This window comes from Hyperolius riggenbachi, chromosome 1 (genome assembly GCF_040937935.1).
Source record: "Hyperolius riggenbachi isolate aHypRig1 chromosome 1, aHypRig1.pri, whole genome shotgun sequence".
Classification (NCBI taxonomy): domain Eukaryota; kingdom Metazoa; phylum Chordata; class Amphibia; order Anura; family Hyperoliidae; genus Hyperolius; species Hyperolius riggenbachi.
Genome location: NC_090646.1, coordinates 315,794,546 through 315,816,226, shown reverse-complemented (window position 1 = coordinate 315,816,226; position 21,681 = coordinate 315,794,546).

Sequence of the window (21,681 nt, the reverse complement as noted above, 5' to 3'; positions counted from 1 at the left end):
ATCTACCTTTTGTGTTGAGTAAACTCACCTCACTGCATATAACGACCTTTGTCTTGAGTGAACTCACCTCACTGCATATCTCCCTTTTGTGTTGAGTGAACTCACCTCACTGCATATAACTACTCACCTGACTGCATCTAACTACCTTTTGTGTTGAGTGAACTCACCTCACTGCATATCTACCTTTTGTGTTGAGTGAACTCACCTCACTGCATATCTACCTTTTGTGTTCAGTGAACCCACCTCACTGCATATACCTACCTTTGTGTTGAGTGAACACACCTCACTGCATCTAACTACCTTTTGTGTTGAGTGAACTCACCTCACTGCATATCTACCTTTTGTGTTCAGTGAACCCACCTCACTGCATATAACTACCTTTGGGTTTAGTGAACTCACCTTTTGTGTTGAGTGAACTCACCTCACTGCATATAACTACCTTTGGATTGAGTGAACTCACCTTTTAGAATATAACTACCTTTTGTGTTCAGTGAACTCACCTCACTGCATATCTACCTTTTGTGTTGAGTGAACTCACCTCACTGCATATAACGACCTTTGTGATGAGTGAACGAACCTCACTGCATATCTACCTTTTGTGTTCAGTGAACCCAACTCACTGCATATAACTACCTTTCGGTTGAGTGAGCTCACCTCACTGCATATAACTACCTTTGTGTTGAGTGAACTAACCTCTCTGCATATAACTACCTTTTGTGTTCAGTGAACTCACCTCACTGCATATAACTACCTTTGGATTGAGTGAACTCACCTCTCTGAATATAACTACCTTTTGTGTTCAGTGAACTCACCTCACTGCATATCTACCTTTTGTGTTGAGTGAACTCACCTCACTGCATATAACGACCTTTGTGTTGAGTGAACGCACCTCACTGCATATCTACCTTTTGTGTTCAGTGAACCCACCTCACTGCATATAACCACCTTTGGGTTGAGTGAACTCCCCTTTTGTGTTGAGTGAACTCACCTCACTGCATATCTTCCTTTTGTGTTCAGTGAACCAACCTCACTGCATATAACTACCTTTGGGTTGAGTGAACTCACCTCTCTGCATATAACTACCTTTTGTGTTCCGTAAACTCACCTAACTGCATATCTACCTTTTGTGTTGAGTGAAGTCACCTCACTGCATATCTACCTTTTGTGTTCAGTGAACCCACCTCACCTCACTACCTTTGGGTTGAGTGAACTCACCTCACTGCATATAACTACCTTTGTGTTGAGTGAACTCACCTCACAGCATATCTACCTTTTGTGTTCAGTGAACCCACCTCACTGCATCTACCTACCTTTGTGTTGAGTGATTTCACCTCACTGCATCTAACTACCTTTTGTGTTGAGTGATCTAACCTCACTGCATATCTACCTTTTGTGTTCAGTGAACCCACCTCACTGCATATAACTACCTTTGGGTCGAGTGAACTCACCTTTTGTGTTGAGTGAACTCACCTCACTGCATATCTACCTTTTGTGTTCAGTGAACCCACCTTACTGCATATAACTACCTTTGGGTTGAGTGAACTCACCTCACTGCATATAACTACCTTTGTGTTGAGTAAACTCACCTCTCTGCATATAACTACCTTTTGTGTTCAGTGAACTCACCTCACTGCATATCTACCTTTTGTGTTGAGTGAACTCACCTCACTGCATATAACGACCTTTGTGTTGAGTGAACGCACCTCACTGCATATCTACCTTTTGTGTTCAGTGAACCCACCTCACTGCATATAACTACCTTTGGGTTGAGTGAACTTACCTTTTGTGTTGAGTGAACTCACCTCACTGCATATAACCACCTTTGGGTTGTGTGAACTCACCTTTTGTGTTGAGTGAACTCACCTCACTGCATATCTACCTTTTGTGTTCAGTGAACCCACCTCACTGCATATAACTACCTTTGGGTAGAGTGAACTCACCTCACTGCATATAACTACCTTTGTGTTGAGTGAACTCACCTCTCTGCATATAACTACCTTTTGTATTCAGTGAACTCACCTCACTGCATATCTACCTTTTGTGTTGAGTGAACTCACCTCACTGCATATCTACCTTTTGGGTTGAGTGAAATCACCTCACTGCATATAACTACTCATCTGACTGCATCTAACTACCTTTTGTGTTGAGTGAACTCACCTCACTGCATATCTACCTTTTGTGTTGAGTGAACTCACCTCACTGCATATCTACCTTTTGTGTTCAGTGAACCCACCTCACTGCATATAATAACCTTTGGGTTGAGTGAACTCACCTCACTGCATATATCTACCTTTGTGTTGAGTGAACTCACCTCTCTGCATATAACTACCTTTTGTATTCAGTGAACTCACCTCACTGCATATCTACCTTTTGTGTTGAGTAAACTCACCTCACTGCATATAACGACCTTTGTCTTGAGTGAACTCACCTCACTGCATATCTCCCTTTTGTGTTGAGTGAACTCACCTCACTGCATATAACTACTCACCTGACTGCATCTAACTACCTTTTGTGTTGAGTGAACTCACCTCACTGCATATCTACCTTTTGTGTTGAGTGAACTCACCTCACTGCATATCTACCTTTTGTGTTCAGTGAACCCACCTCACTGCATATACCTACCTTTGTGTTGAGTGAACACACCTCACTGCATCTAACTACCTTTTGTGTTGAGTGAACTCACCTCACTGCATATCTACCTTTTGTGTTCAGTGAACCCACCTCACTGCATATAACTACCTTTGGGTTTAGTGAACTCACCTTTTGTGTTGAGTGAACTCACCTCACTGCATATAACTACCTTTGGATTGAGTGAACTCACCTCTCAGAATATAACTACCTTTTGTGTTCAGTGAACTCACCTCACTGCATATCTACCTTTTGTGTTGAGTGAACTCACCTCACTGCATATAACGACCTTTGTGATGAGTGAACGAACCTCACTGCATATCTACCTTTTGTGTTCAGTGAACCCACCTCACTGCATATAACTACCTTTCGGTTGAGTGAGCTCACCTCACTGCATATAACTACCTTTGTGTTGAGTGAACTAACCTCTCTGCATATAACTACCTTTTGTGTTCAGTGAACTCACCTCACTGCATATAACTACCTTTGGATTGAGTGAACTCACCTCTCTGAATATAACTACCTTTTGTGTTCAGTGAACTCACCTCACTGCATATCTACCTTTTGTGTTGAGTGAACTCACCTCACTGCATATAACGACCTTTGTGTTGAGTGAACGCACCTCACTGCATATCTACCTTTTGTGTTCAGTGAACCCACCTCACTGCATATAACCACCTTTGGGTTGAGTGAACTCCCCTTTTGTGTTGAGTGAACTCACCTCACTGCATATCTTCCTTTTGTGTTCAGTGAACCAACCTCACTGCATATAACTACCTTTGGGTTGAGTGAACTCACCTCTCTGCATATAACTACCTTTTGTGTTCCGTAAACTCACCTAACTGCATATCTACCTTTTGTGTTGAGTGAAGTCACCTCACTGCATATCTACCTTTTGTGTTCAGTGAACCCACCTCACCTCACTACCTTTGGGTTGAGTGAACTCACCTCACTGCATATAACTACCTTTGTGTTGAGTGAACTCACCTCACAGCATATCTACCTTTTGTGTTCAGTGAACCCACCTCACTGCATCTACCTACCTTTGTGTTGAGTGATTTCACCTCACTGCATCTAACTACCTTTTGTGTTGAGTGATCTAACCTCACTGCATATCTACCTTTTGTGTTCAGTGAACCCACCTCACTGCATATAACTACCTTTGGGTCGAGTGAACTCACCTTTTGTGTTGAGTGAACTCACCTCACTGCATATCTACCTTTTGTGTTCAGTGAACCCACCTTACTGCATATAACTACCTTTGGGTTGAGTGAACTCACCTCACTGCATATAACTACCTTTGTGTTGAGTAAACTCACCTCTCTGCATATAACTACCTTTTGTGTTCAGTGAACTCACCTCACTGCATATCTACCTTTTGTGTTGAGTGAACTCACCTCACTGCATATAACGACCTTTGTGTTGAGTGAACGCACCTCACTGCATATCTACCTTTTGTGTTCAGTGAACCCACCTCACTGCATATAACTACCTTTGGGTTGAGTGAACTTACCTTTTGTGTTGAGTGAACTCACCTCACTGCATATAACCACCTTTGGGTTGTGTGAACTCACCTTTTGTGTTGAGTGAACTCACCTCACTGCATATCTACCTTTTGTGTTCAGTGAACCCACCTCACTGCATATAACTACCTTTGGGTAGAGTGAACTCACCTCACTGCATATAACTACCTTTGTGTTGAGTGAACTCACCTCTCTGCATATAACTACCTTTTGTATTCAGTGAACTCACCTCACTGCATATCTACCTTTTGTGTTGAGTGAACTCACCTCACTGCATATCTACCTTTTGGGTTGAGTGAAATCACCTCACTGCATATAACTACTCATCTGACTGCATCTAACTACCTTTTGTGTTGAGTGAACTCACCTCACTGCATATCTACCTTTTGTGTTGAGTGAACTCACCTCACTGCATATCTACCTTTTGTGTTCAGTGAACTCACCTCACTGCATATCTACCTTTTGTGTTGAGTGAACTCAGCTCACTGCATATAACTACCTTTGTGTTGAGTGAACTCACTTCACTGCATATCTACCTTTTGTGTTAAGTGAACTCACCTCACTGCATATAACTACTCACCTGAATGCATCTAACTACCTTTTGTGTTGAGTGAACTCACCTCACGACATATCTACCTTTTGTGTTCAGTGAACCCACCTCACCTCACTACCTTTGGGTTGAGTGAACTCACCTGACTGCATATAACTACCTTTGTGTTGAGTGAACTCACCTCACTGCATATCTACCTTTTGTGTTCAGTGAACCCACCTCACTGCATATAACTACCTTTGGGTTTAGTGAACTCACCTTTTGTGTTGAGTGAACTCACCTCACTGCATATCTACCTTTTGTGTTCAGTGAACCCACCTCACTGCATATAACTACCTTTGGATTGAGTGAACTCACCTCTCTGAATATAACTACCTTTTGTGTTGAGTGAACTCACCTCACTGCATATCTACCTTTTGTGTTGAGTGAACTCACCTCACTGCATATAACGACCTTTGTGATGAGTGAACGCACCTCCCTGCATATCTACCTTTTGTGTTCAGTGAACCCACCTCACTGCATATAACTACTTTTGGGTTGAGTGAACTCACCTTTTGTGTTGAGTGAACTCACCTCACTGCATATCTTCCTTTTGTGTTCAGTGAACCCACCTCACTGCATATAACTACCTTTGTGTTGAGTGAACTCACCTCTCTGCATATAACTACCTTTTGTGTTCAGTGAACTCACCTCACTGCATATTTACCTTTTGTGTTGAGTGAACTCACCTCACTGCATATAACGACCTTTGTGTTAAGTGGACTCACCTCACTGCATATAACTACCTTTGTGTTGAGTGAACTCACCTCACTGCATATCTACCTTTTGTGTTCAGTGAACCCACTTCACTGCATCTACCTACCTTTGTGTTGAGTGAACACACCTCACTGCATCGAACTACCTTTTGTGTTGAGTGAACTCAACTTACTGCATATCTACCTTTTGTGTTCAGTGAACCCACCTCACTGCATATAACTACTTTTGGGTTGAGTGAACTCACCTTTTGTGTTGAGTGAACTCACCTCACTGCATATCTACCTTTTGTGTTCAGTGAACCCACCTCACGGCATATAACTACCTTTGGGTTGAGTGAACTCACCTCACTGCATATATCTACCTTTGTGTTGAGTGAACTCACCTCTCTGCATATAACTACCTTTTGTATTCAGTGAACTCACCTCACTGCATATCTACCTTTTGTGTTGAGTGAACTCACCTCACTGCATATCTACCTTTTGTGTTGAGTGAACTCACCTCACTGCATATCTACCTTTTGTGTTCAGTGAACCCACCTCACTGCATATAACTACCTTTGGGTTTAGTGAACTCACCTTTTGTGTTGAGTGAACTCACCTCACTGCATATCTACCTTTTGTGTTCAGTGAACCCACCTCACTGCATATAACTACCTTTGGATTGAGTGAACTCACCTCTCTGAATATAACTACCTTTTGTGTTCAGTGAACTCACCTCACTGCATATCTACCTTTTGTGTTGAGTGAACTCACCTCACTGCATATAACGACCTTTGTGATGAGTGAACGCACCTCACTGCATATCTACCTTTTGTGTTCAGTGAACCCACCTCACTGCATATAACTACCTTTGGGTTGAGTGAGCTCACCTCACTGCATATAACTACCTTTGTGTTGAGTGAACTAACCTCTCTGCATATAACTACCTTTTGTGTTCAGTGAACTCACCTCACTGCATTTAACTACCTTTGGATTGAGTGAACTCACCTCTCTGAATATAACTACCTTTTGTGTTCAGTGAACTCACCTCACTGCATATCTACCTTTTGTGTTGAGTGAACTCACCTCACTGCATATAACGACCTTTGTGTTGAGTGAACGCACCTCACTGCATATCTACCTTTTGTGTTCAGTGAACCCACCTCACTGCATATAACCACCTTTGGGTTGAGTGAACTCCCCTTTTGTGTTGAGTGAACTCACCTCACTGCATATCTTCCTTTTGTGTTCAGTGAACCAACCTCACTGCATATAACTACCTTTGGGTTGAGTGAACTCACCTCTCTGCATATAACTACCTTTTGTGTTCAGTAAACTCACCTCACTGCATATCTACCTTTTGTGTTGAGTGAACTCACCTCACTGCATATAACTACTAACCTGACTGCATCTAACTACCTTTTGTGTTGAGTGAACTCACCTCTTTGCATATCTACCTTTTGTGTTGAGTGAAGTCACCTCACTGCATATCTACCTTTTGTGTTCAGTGAACCCACCTCACCTCACTACCTTTGGGTTGAGTGAACTCACCTCACTGCATATAACTACCTTTGTGTTGAGTGAACTCACCTCACTGCATATCTACCTTTTGTGTTCAGTGAACCCACCTCACTGCATCTACCTACCTTTGTGTTGAGTGATTTCACCTCACTGCATCTAACTACCTTTTGTGTTGAGTGATCTAACCTCACTGCATATCTACCTTTTGTGTTCAGTGAACCCACCTCACTGCGTATAACTACCTTTGGGTCGAGTGAACTCACCTTTTGTGTTGAGTGAACTCACCTCACTGCATATCTACCTTTTGTGTTCAGTGAACCCACCTCACTGCATATAACTACCTTTGGGTTGAGTGAACTCACCTCACTGCATATCTACCTTTTGTGTTAAGTGAACTCACCTCACTGCATATAACTACTCACCTGACTGCATCTAACTACCTTTTGTGTTGAGTGAACTCACCTCACTGCATATCTACCTTTTGTGTTCAGTGAACCCACCTCACCTCACTACCTTTGGGTTGAGTGAACTCACCTGACTGCATATAACTACCTTTGTGTTGAGTGAACTAACCTCACTGCATATCTACCTTTTGTGTTCAGTAAACCCACCTCACTGCATATAACTACCTTTGGGTTGAGTGAACTCACCTCACTGCATATAACTACCTTTGTGTTGAGTAAACTCACCTCACTGCATATCTTCCTTTTGTGTTCAGTGAACTCACCTCACTGCATATCTACCTTTTGTGTTGAGTGAACTCACCTCACTGCATATAACGACCTTTGTGTTGAGTGAACGCACCTTTTGTGTTGAGTGAACTCACCTCACTGCATATCTTCCTTTTGTGTTCAGTGAACCCACCTCACTGCATATAACTATCTTTGGGTAGAGTGAACTCACCTCACTGCATATAACGACCTTTGTGTTGAGTGAACTCACCTCACTGCATATCTACCTTTTGTGTTGAGTGAACTCACCTCACTGCATATAACTACTCACCTGACTGCATCTAACTACCTTTTGTGTTGAGTGAACTCACCTCACTGCATATCTACCTTTTGTGTTGAGTGAACTCACCTCACTGCATATCTACCTTTTGTGTTCAGTGAACTCACCTCACTGCATATCTACCTTTTGTGTTGAGTGAACTCAGCTCACTGCATATAACTACTTTTGTGTTGAGTGAACTCACCTCACTGCATATCTACCTTTTGTGTTAAGTGAACTCACCTCACTGCATATAACTACTCACCTGACTGCATCTAACTACCTTTTGTGTTGAGTGAACTCACCTCACTGCATATCTTCCTTTTGTGTTCAGTGAACCCACCTCACTGCATATAACTACCTTTGGGTTGAGTGAACTCACCTCACTGCATATAACTACCTTTGTGTTGAGTGAACTCACCTCTCTGCATATAACTACCTTTTGTATTCAGTGAACTCACCTCACTGCATATCTACCTTTTGTGTTGAGTGAACTCACCTCACTGCATATAACGACCTTTGTGTTGAGTGAACTCACCTCACTGCATATCTACCTTTTGTGTTGAGTGAACTCACCTCACTGCATATAACTACTCACCTGACTGCATCTAACTACCTTTTGTGTTGAGTGAACTCACCTCACTGCATATCTACCTTTTGTGTTGAGTGAACTCACCTCACTGCATATCTACCTTTTGTGTTCAGTGAACTCACCTCACTGCATATCTACCTTTTGTGTTGAGTGAACTCACCTCACTGCATATAACGACCTTTGTGTTGAGTGAACGCACCTCACTGCATATCTACCTTTTGTGTTCAGTGAACCCACCTCACTGCATATAACCACCTTTGGGTTGAGTGAACTCCCCTTTTGTGTTGAGTGAACTCACCTCACTGCATATCTTCCTTTTGTGTTCAGTGAACCAACCTCACTGCATATAACTACCTTTGGGTTGAGTGAACTCACCTCTCTGCATATAACTACCTTTTGTGTTCAGTAAACTCACCTCACTGCATATCTACCTTTTGTGTTGAGTGAACTCACCTCACTGCATATAACTACTAACCTGACTGCATCTAACTACCTTTTGTGTTGAGTGAACTCACCTCACTGCATATCTACCTTTTGTGTTGAGTGAAGTCACCTCACTGCATATCTACCTTTTGTGTTCAGTGAACCCACCTCACCTCACTACCTTTGGGTTGAGTGAACTCACCTCACTGCATATAACTACCTTTGTGTTGAGTGAACTCACCTCACTGCATATCTACCTTTTGTGTTCAGTGAACCCACCTCACTGCATCTACCTACCTTTGTGTTGAGTGATTTCACCTCACTGCATCTAACTACCTTTTGTGTTGAGTGATCTAACCTCACTGCATATCTACCTTTTGTGTTCAGTGAACCCACCTCACTGCGTATAACTACCTTTGGGTCGAGTGAACTCACCTTTTGTGTTGAGTGAACTCACCTCACTGCATATCTACCTTTTGTGTTCAGTGAACCCACCTCACTGCATATAACTACCTTTGGGTTGAGTGAACTCACCTCACTGCATATCTACCTTTTGTGTTAAGTGAACTCACCTCACTGCATATAACTACTCACCTGACTGCATCTAACTACCTTTTGTGTTGAGTGAACTCACCTCACTGCATATCTACCTTTTGTGTTCAGTGAACCCACCTCACCTCACTACCTTTGGGTTGAGTGAACTCACCTGACTGCATATAACTACCTTTGTGTTGAGTGAACTAACCTCACTGCATATCTACCTTTTGTGTTCAGTAAACCCACCTCACTGCATATAACTACCTTTGGGTTGAGTGAACTCACCTCACTGCATATAACTACCTTTGTGTTGAGTAAACTCACCTCACTGCATATCTTCCTTTTGTGTTCAGTGAACTCACCTCACTGCATATCTACCTTTTGTGTTGAGTGAACTCACCTCACTGCATATAACGACCTTTGTGTTGAGTGAACGCACCTTTTGTGTTGAGTGAACTCACCTCACTGCATATCTTCCTTTTGTGTTCAGTGAACCCACCTCACTGCATATAACTATCTTTGGGTAGAGTGAACTCACCTCACTGCATATAACGACCTTTGTGTTGAGTGAACTCACCTCACTGCATATCTACCTTTTGTGTTGAGTGAACTCACCTCACTGCATATAACTACTCACCTGACTGCATCTAACTACCTTTTGTGTTGAGTGAACTCACCTCACTGCATATCTACCTTTTGTGTTGAGTGAACTCACCTCACTGCATATCTACCTTTTGTGTTCAGTGAACTCACCTCACTGCATATCTACCTTTTGTGTTGAGTGAACTCAGCTCACTGCATATAACTACTTTTGTGTTGAGTGAACTCACCTCACTGCATATCTACCTTTTGTGTTAAGTGAACTCACCTCACTGCATATAACTACTCACCTGACTGCATCTAACTACCTTTTGTGTTGAGTGAACTCACCTCACTGCATATCTTCCTTTTGTGTTCAGTGAACCCACCTCACTGCATATAACTACCTTTGGGTTGAGTGAACTCACCTCACTGCATATAACTACCTTTGTGTTGAGTGAACTCACCTCTCTGCATATAACTACCTTTTGTATTCAGTGAACTCACCTCACTGCATATCTACCTTTTGTGTTGAGTGAACTCACCTCACTGCATATAACGACCTTTGTGTTGAGTGAACTCACCTCACTGCATATCTACCTTTTGTGTTGAGTGAACTCACCTCACTGCATATAACTACTCACCTGACTGCATCTAACTACCTTTTGTGTTGAGTGAACTCACCTCACTGCATATCTACCTTTTGTGTTGAGTGAACTCACCTCACTGCATATCTACCTTTTGTGTTCAGTGAACTCACCTCACTGCATATCTACCTTTTGTGTTGAGTGAACTCAGCTCACTGCATATAACTACTTTTGTGTTGAGTGAACTCACCTCACTGCATATCTACCTTTTGTGTTAAGTGAACTCACCTCACTGCATATAACTACTCACCTGACTGCATCTAACTACCTTTTGTGTTGAGTGAACTCACCTCACTGCATATCTTCCTTTTGTGTTCAGTGAACCCACCTCACTGCATATAACTACCTTTGGGTTGAGTGAACTCACCTCACTGCATATAACTACCTTTGTGTTGAGTGAACTCACCTCTCTGCATATAACTACCTTTTGTGTTCAGTGAACTCAACTCACTGCATATTTACCTTTTGTGTTGAGTGAACTCACCTCACTGCATATAACGACCTTTGTGTTAAGTGAACTCACCTCACTGCATATAACTACCTTTTGTGTTCAGTGAACTCACCTCACTGCATATCTACCTTTTGTGTTGAGTGAATTCACCTCACTGCATATGTACCTTTTGTGTTGAGTGAACTCACCTCACTGCATATAACTACTCACCTGACTGCATCTAACTACCTTTTGTGTTGAGTGAATTCACCTCACTGCATATCTAACTTTTGTGTTGAGTGAACTCACCTCACTGCATATCTACCTTTTGTGTTCAGTGAACCCACCTCACTGCATCTACCTACCTTTGTGTTGAGTAAACACACCTCACTGCATCTAACTACCTTTTGTGTTGAGTGAACTCACCTCACTGCATATCTACCTTTTTGTGTTCAGTGAACCCAATCCCCCCGCATATAACTACCTTTGAGTTGAGTGAACTCACCTTTTGTGTTGAGTGAACTCACCTCACTGCATATCTACCTTTTGTGTTCAGTGAACCCACCTCACTGCATATAACTACCTTTGGGTTGAGTGAACTCACCTCACTGCATATAACTACCTTTGTGTTGAGTGAACTCACCTCTCTGCATATAACTACCTTTTGTGTTAATTGAACTCACCTCACTGCATATCTACCTTTTGTGTTGAGTGAACTCACCTCACTGCATACAACGACCTTTGTGTTGAGTGAACTCACCTCACTGCATATCTACCTTTTGTGTTCAGTGAACCCACCTCACTGCATCTACCTACCTTTGTGTTGAGTGAACTCACCTCACTGCATCTAACTACATTTTGTGTTGAATGAACTCACCTCACTGCATATCTACCTTTTGTGTTCAGTGAACCCACCTCACTGCATATAACTACCTTTGGGTTTAGTGAACTCATCTTTTGTGTTGAGTGAACTCACCTCACTGCATATCTACCTTTTGTGTTCAGTGAACCCACCTCACTGCATATAACTACCTTTGGATTGAGTGAACTCACCTCTCTGAATATAACTACCTTTTGTGTTCAGTGAACTCACCTCACTGCATATCTACCTTTTGTGTTGAGTGAACTCACCTCACTGCATATAACGACCTTTGTGTTGAGTGAATTCACCTCACTGCATATGTACCTTTTGTGTTGAGTGAACTCACCTCACTGCATATCTAACTTTTGTGTTGAGTGAACTCACCTCACTGCATATCTACCTTTTGTGTTCAGTGAACCCACCTCACCTCACTACCTTTGGGTTGAGTGAACTCACCTCACTGCATATAACTACCTTTGTGTTGAGTGAACTCACCTCATTGCATATCTACCTTTTGTGTTCAGTGAACCCACCTCACTGCATCTACCTACCTTTGTGTTGAGTGAACACACCTCACTGCATCCAACTACCTTTTGTGTTGAGTGAACTCACCTCACTGCATATCTACCTTTTGTGTTCAGTGAACCCACCTCACTGCATATAACTACCTTTGAGTTGAGTGAACTCACCTTTTGTGTTGAGTGAACTCACCTCACTGCATATCTACCTTTTGTGTTGAGTGAACCCACCTCACTGCATATAACTACCTTTGTGTTGAGTGAACTCACCTCTCTGCATATAACTACCTTTTGTGTTCAGTGAACTCACCTCACTGCATATAACGACCTTTGTGTTAAGTGAACTCACCTCACTGCATATCTACCTTTTGTGTTGAGTGAACTCACCTCACTGCATATAACTACTCACCTGACTGCATCTAACTACCTTTTGTGTTGAGTGAACTCACCTCACTGCATATCTACCTTTTGTGTTCAGTGAACCCACCTCACTGCATATAACTACCTTTGGGTTGAGTGAACTCACCTCACTGCATATAACTACCTTTGTGTTGAGTGAACTCACCTCTCTGCATATAACTACCTTTTGTGTTGAGTGAACTCACCACACTGCATATAACGACCTTTGTGTTTAGTGAACGCACCTCACTGCATATCTACCTTTTGTGTTGAGTGAACTCACCTCACTGCATATAACGACCTTTGTGTTGAGTGAATTCACCTCACTGCATATGTACCTTTTGTGTTGAGTGAACTCACCTCACTGCATATAACTACTCACCTGACTGCATCTAACTACCTTTTGTGTTGAGTGAACTCACCTCACTGCATATCTAACTTTTGTGTTGAGTGAACTCACCTCACTGCATATCTACCTTTTGTGTTCAGTGAACCCACCTCACCTCACTACCTTTGGGTTGAGTGAACTCACCTCACTGCATATAACTACCTTTGTGTTGAGTGAACTCACCTCATTGCATATCTACCTTTTGTGTTCAGTGAACCCACCTCACTGCATCTACCTACCTTTGTGTTGAGTGAACACACCTCACTGCATCCAACTACCTTTTGTGTTGAGTGAACTCACCTCACTGCATATCTACCTTTTGTGTTCAGTGAACCCACCTCACTGCATATAACTACCTTTGAGTTGAGTGAACTCACCTTTTGTGTTGAGTGAACTCACCTCACTGCATATCTACCTTTTGTGTTGAGTGAACCCACCTCACTGCATATAACTACCTTTGTGTTGCGTGAACTCACCTCTCTGCATATAACTACCTTTTGTGTTCAGTGAACTCACCTCACTGCATATAACGACCTTGGTGTTAAGTGAACTCACCTCACTGCATATCTACCTTTTGTGTTGAGTGAACTCACCTCACTGCATATAACTACTCACCTGACTGCATCTAACTACCTTTTGTGTTGAGTGAACTCACCTCACTGCATATCTACCTTTTGTGTTCAGTGAACCCACCTCACTGCATATAACTACCTTTGGGTTGAGTGAACTCACCTCACTGCATATAACTACCTTTGTGTTGAGTGAACTCACCTCTCTGCATATAACTACCTTTTGTGTTGAGTGAACTCACCTCACTGCATATAACGACCTTTGTGTTTAGTGAACGCACCTCACTGCATATCTACCTTTTGTGTTCAGTGAATCCACCTCACTGCATATAACACCCTTTGGGTTGAGTGAACTCACCTTTTGTGTTGAGTGAACTCACCTCACTGCATATCTTCCTTTTGTGTTCAGTGAACCAACCTCACTGCATATAACTACCTTTGGGTTGAGTGAACTCACCTCACTGCATATAACTACCTTTGTGTTGAGTGAACTCACCTCTCTGCATATAACTACCTTTTGTGTTCAGTGAACTCACCTCACTGCATATCTACCTTTTGTGTTGAGTGAACTCACCTCACTGCATATAACGACCTTTGTGTTGAGTGAACTCACCTCACTGCATATCTACCTTTTGTGTTGAGTGAACTCACCTCACTGCATATAACTACTCACCTGACTGCATCTAACTACCTTTTGTGTTGAGTGAACTCACCTCACTGCATATCTACCTTTTGTGTTGAGTGAAGTCACCTCACTGCATATCTACCTTTTGTGTTCAGTGAACCCACCTCACCTCACTACCTTTGGGTTGAGTGAACTCACCTCACTGCATATAACTACCTTTGTGTTGAGTGAACTCACCTCACTGCATATCTACCTTTTGTGTTCAGTGAACCCACCTCACTGCATCTACCTACCTTTGTGTTAAATGATTTCACCTCACTGCATCTAACTACCTTTTGTGTTGAGTGATCTAACCTCACTGCATATCTACCTTTTTTGTTCAGTGAACCCACCTCACTGCATATAACTACCTTTGGGTTGAGTGAACTCACCTTTTGTGTTGAGTGAGCTCACCTCACTGCATATCTTCCTTTTGTGTTCAGTGAACCCACCTCACTGCATATAACTACCTTTTGTGTTCAGTGAACTCACCTCACTGCATATCTACCTTTTGTGTTGAGTGAACTCACCTCACTGCATACAACGACCTTTGTGTTGAGTGAACTCACCTCACTGCATCTAACTACATTTTGTGTTGAATGAACTCACCTCACTGCATATCTACCTTTTGTGTTCAGTGAACCCACCTCACTGCATATAACTACCTTTGGGTTTAGTGAACTCATCTTTTGTGTTGAGTGAACTCACCTCACTGCATATCTACCTTTTGTGTTCAGTGAACCCACCTCACTGCATATAACTACCTTTGGATTGAGTGAACTCACCTCTCTGAATATAACTACCTTTTGTGTTCAGTGAACTCACCTCACTGCATATCTACCTTTTGTGTTGAGTGAACTCACCTCACTGCATATAACGACCTTTGTGATGAGTGAACGCACCTCCCTGCATATCTACCTTTTGTGTTCAGTGAACCCACCTCACTGCATATAACTACCTTTTGTGTTCAGTGAACTCACCTCACTGCATATAACGACCTTTGTGTTGAGTGAACTCACCTCACTGCATATCTACCTTTTGTGTTCAGTGAACCCACCTCACTGCATATAACTACCTTTTGTGTTCAGTGAACTCACCTCACTGCATATAACGACCTTTGTGTTAAGTGAACTCACCTCACTGCATATCTACCTTTTGTGTTGAGTGAACTCACCTCACTGCATCTCTACCTTTTGTGTTCAGTGAACCCACCTCTCTGCATATAACTACCTTTTGTGTTTAGTGAACTCACCTCACTGCATATAACGACCTTTGTGTTAAGTGAACTCACCTCACTGCATATAACAACCTTTGTGTTGAGTGAATTCACCTCACTGCATATGTACCTTTTGTGTTGAGTGAACTCACCTCACTGCATATAACTACTCACCTGACTGCATCTAACTACCTTTTGTGTTGAGTGAACTCACCTCACTGCATATCTACCTTTTGTGTTCAGTGAACCCACCTCACTGCATATAACTACCTTTGGGTTGAGTGAACTCACCTCACTGCATATAACTACCTTTGTGTTGAGTGAACTCACCTCTCTGCATATAACTACCTTTTGTGTTGAGTGAACTCACCTCACTGCATATCTTCCTTTTGTGTTCAGTGAACCAACCTCACTGCATATAACTACCTTTGGGTTGAGTGAACTCACCTCACTGCATATAACTACCTTTGTGTTGAGTGAACTCACCTCTCTGCATATAACTACCTTTGTGTTCAGTGAACTCACCTCACTGCATATCTACCTTTTGTGTTGAGTGAACTCACCTCACTGCATATAACGACCTTTGTGTTGAGTGAACTCACCTCACTGCATATCTACCTTTTGTGTTGAGTGAACTCACCTCACTGCATATAACTACTCACCTGACTGCATCTAACTACCTTTTGTGTTGAGTGAACTCACCTCACTGCATATCTACCTTTTGTGTTGAGTGAAGTCACCTCACTGCATATCTACCTTTTGTGTTCAGTGAACCCACCTCACCTCACTACCTTTGGGTTGAGTGAACTCACCTCACTGCATATAACTACCTTTGTGTTGAGTGAACTCACCTCACTGCATATCTACCTTTTGTGTTCAGTGAACCCACCTCACTGCATCTACCTACCTTTGTGTTGAGTGATTTCACCTCACTGCATCTAACTACCTTTTGTGTTGAGTGATCTAACCTCACTGCATATCTACCTTTTGTGTTCAGTGAACCCACCTCACTGCATATAACTACCTTTGGGTCGAGTGAACTCACCTTTTGTGTTGAGTGAACTCACCTCACTGCATATCTACCTTTTGTGTTCAGTGAACCCACCTCACAGGATATACCTACCTTTGGGTTGAGTGAACTCACCTCACTGCATATAACTACCTTTGTGTTGAGTAAACTCACCTCTCTGCATATAACTACCTTTTGTGTTCAGTGAACTCACCTCACTGCATATCTACCTTTTGTGTTGAGTGAACTCACCTCACTGCATATAACGACCTTTGTGTTGAGTGAACGCACCTCACTGCATATCTACCTTTTGTGTTCAGTGAACCCACCTCACTGCATATAACTACCTTTGGGTTGAGTGAACTCACCTTTTGTGTTGAGTGAACTCACCTCACTGCATATCTTCCTTTTGTGTTCAGTGAACCCAGCTCACTGCATATAACTACCTTTGGGTAGAGTGAACTCACCTCACTGCATATAACTACCTTTGTGTTGAGTGAACTCACCTCTCTGCATATAACTACCTTTTGTATTCAGTGAACTCACCTCACTGCATATCTACCTTTTGTGTTGAGTGAACTCACCTCACTGCATATAACGACCTTTGTGTTGAGTGAACGCACCTCACTGCATATCTACCTTTTGTGTTCAGTGAACCCACCTCACTGCATATAACTACCTTTGGATTGAGTGAACTCACCTCTCTGAATATAACTACCTTTTGTGTTGAGTGAACTCACCTCACTGCATATAACGACCTTTGTGATGAGTGAATGCACCTCCCTGCATATCTACCTGTTGTGTTCAGTGAACCCACCTCACTGCATATAACTACCTTTGGGTTGAGTGAACTCACCTCACTGCATATAACTACCTTTGTGTTGAGTGAACTCACCTCTCTGCATATAACTACCTTTTGTGTTCAGTGAACTCACCTCACTGCATATTTACCTTTTGTGTTGAGTGAACTCACCTCACTGCATATAACGACCTTTGTGTTAAGTGAACTCACCTCACTGCATATAACTACCTTTTGTGTTGAGTGAATTCACCTCACTGCATATGTACCTTTTGTGTTGAGTGAACTCACCTCACTGCATAAAACTACTCACCTGACTGCATCTAACTACCTTTTGTGTTGAGTGAACTCACCTCACTGCATATCTAACTTTTGTGTTGAGTGAACTCACCTCACTGCATATCTACCTTTTGTATTCAGTGAACCCACCTTACCTCACTACCTTTGGGTTGAGTGAACTCACCTCACTGCATATAACTACCTTTGTGTTGAGTGAACTCACCTCACTGCATATCTACCTTTTGTGTTCAGTAAACCCACCTCACTGCATCTACCTACCTTTGTGTTGAGTAAACACACCTCACTGCATCTAACTACCTTTTGTGTTGAGTGAACTCACCTCACTGCATATCTACCTTTTGTGTTCAGTGAACCCACCTCACTGCATATAACTACCTTTGGGTTGAGTGAACTCACCTCACTGCATATAACTACCTTTGGGTTGAGTGAACTCACCTCACTGCATACAACGACCTTTGTGTTGAGTGAACTCACCTCACTGCATATCTACCTTTTGTGTTCAGTGAACCCACCTCACTGCATCTACCTACCTTTGTGTTGAGTGAACTCACCTCACTGCATCTAACTACATTTTGTGTTGAATGAACTCACCTCACTGCAAATCTACCTTTTGTGTTCAGTGAACCCACCTCACTGCATATAACTACCTTTGGGTTTAGTGAACTCCTCTTTTGTGTTGAGTGAACTCACCTCACTGCATATCTACCTTTTGTGTTCAGTGAACCCACCTCACTGCATATAACTACCTTTGGATTGAGTGAACTCACCTCTCTGAATATAACTACCTTTTGTGTTCAGTGAACTCACCTCACTGCATATCTACCTTTTGTGTTGAGTGAACTCACCTCACTGCATATAACGACCTTTGTGATGAGTGAACGCACCTCCTTGCATATCTACCTTTTGTGTTCAGTGAACCCACCTCACTGCATAGAACTACTTTTGGGTTGAGTGAACTCACCTTTTGTGTTGAGTGAACTCACCTCACTGCATATCTCCCTTTTGTGTTCAGTGAACCCACCTCACTGCATATCTACCTTTTGTGTTCAGTGAACCCACCTCACCTCACTACCTTTGGGTTGAGTGAACTCACCTCACTGCATATAACTACCTTTGTGTTGAGTGAACTCACCTCTCTGCATATAACTACCTTTTGTGTTCAGTGAACTCACCTCACTGCATATCTACCTTTTGTGTTGAGTGAACTCACCTCACTGCATATAACGACCTTTGTGTTGAGTGAATTCACCTCACTGCATATGTACCTTTTGTGTTGAGTGAACTCACCTCACTGCATATCTCACTTTTGTGTTGAGTGAACTCACCTCACTGCATATCTACCTTTTGTGTTCAGTGAACCCACCTCACCTCACTACCTTTGGGTTGAGTGAACTCACCTCACTGCATATCTACCTTTTGTGTTCAGTGAACCCACCTCACTGCATCTACCTACCTTTGTGTTGAGTGAACACACCTCACTGCATCCAACTACCTTTTGTGTTGAGTGAACTCACCTCACTGCATATCTACCTTTTGTGTTCAGTGAACCCACCTCACTGCATATAACTACCTTTGAGTTGAGTGAACTTACCTTTTGTGTTGAGTGAACTCACCTCACTGCATATCTACCTTTTGTGTTCAGTGAACCCACCTTACTGCATATAACTACCTTTGGGTTGAGTGAACTCACCTCACTGCATATAACGACCTTTGTGTTAAGTGAACTCACCTCACTGCATATCTACCTTTTGTGTTCAGTGAACCCACCTCACTGCATATAACTACCTTTGGGTTGAGTGAACTCACCTTTTGTGTTGAGTGAACTCACCTCACTGCATATCTTCCTTTTGCGTTCAGTGAACCCACCTCACTGCATATAACTACCTTTGTGTTGAGTGAACTCACCTCTCTGCATATAACTACCTTTTGTGTTCAGTGAACTCACCTCACTGCATATCTACCTTTTGTGTTGAGTGAACTCACCTCACTGCATATAACGACCTTTGTGTTGAGTGAATTCACCTCACTGCATATGTACCTTTTGTGTTGAGTGAACTCACCTCACTGCATATCTCACTTTTGTGTTGAGTGAACTCACCTCACTGCATATCTACCTTTTGTGTTCAGTGAACCCACCTCACCTCACTACCTTTGGGTTGAGTGAACTCACCTCACTGCATATCTACCTTTTGTGTTCAGTGAACCCACCTCACTGCATCTACCTACCTTTGTGTTGAGTGAACACACCTCACTGCATCCAACTACCTTTTGTGTTGAGTGAACTCACCTCACTGCATATCTACCTTTTGTGTTCAGTGAACCCACCTCACTGCATATAACTACCTTTGAGTTGAGTGAACTTACCTTTTGTGTTGAGTGAACTCACCTCACTGCATATCTACCTTTTGTGTTCAGTGAACCCACCTTACTGCATATAACTACCTTTGGGTTGAGTGAACTCACCTCACTGCATATAACGACCTTTGTGTTAAGTGAACTCACCTCACTGCATATCTACCTTTTGTGTTCAGTGAACCCACCTCACTGCATATAACTACCTTTGGGTTGAGTGAACTCACCTTTTGTGTTGAGTGAACTCACCTCACTGCATATCTTCCTTTTGCGTTCAGTGAACCCACCTCACTGCATATAACTACCTTTGGGTTGAGTGAACTCACCTCTCTGCATATAACTACCTTTTGTGTTCAGTGTACTCACCTCACTGCATATCTACCTTTTGTGTTGAGTGAACTCACCTTACTGCATATAACGACCTTTGTGTTAAGTAAACTCACCTCACTGCATATCTACCTTTTGTGTTGAGTGAACTCACCTCACTGCATATAACGACCTTTGTGTTGAGTGAATTCACCTCACTGCATATCTACCTTTTGTGTTGAGTGAACCCACCTCACTGCATATAACTACCTTTGTGTTGAGTGAACTCACCTCTCTGCATATAACTACCTTTTGTGTTCAGTGAACTCACCTCACTGCATATAACGACCTTTGTGTTAAGTGAACTCACCTCACTGCATATCTACCTTTTGTGTTGAGTGAACTCACCTCACTGCATATAACGACCTTTGTGTTGAGTGAATTCACCTCACTGCATATGTACCTTTTGTGTTGAGTGAACTCACCTCACTGCATATCTAACTTTTGTGTTGAGTGAACTCACCTCACTGCATATCTACCTTTTGTGTTCAGTGAACCCACCTCACCTCACTACCTTTGGGTTGAGTGAACTCACCTCACTGCATATAACTACCTTTGTGTTGAGTGAACTCACCTCACTGCATATCTACCTTTTGTGTTCAGTGAACCCACCTCAATGCATATAACTACCTTTGGGTTTAGTGAACTCACCTTTTGTGTTGAGTGAACTCACCTCACTGCATATCTACCTTTTGTGTTCAGTGAACCCACCTCACTGCATATAACGACCTTTGTATTGAGTGAACTCACCTCACTGCATATCTACCTTTTGTGTTCAGTGAACCCAACTCACTGCATCTACCTACCTTTGTGTTGAGTGAACTCACCTCACTGCATCTAACTACATTTTGTGTTGAGTGAACTCACCTCACTGCATATCTACCTTTTGTGTTCAGTGAACCCACCTCACTGCATATAACTACCTTTGGGTTTAGTGAACTCACCTTTTGTGTTGAGTGAACTCACCTCACTGCACATCTACCTTTTGTGTTCAGTGAACCCACCTCACTGCATATAACTACCTTTGGGTTGAGTGAACTCACCTTTTGTGTTGAGTGAACTCGCCTCACTGCATATCTTCCTTT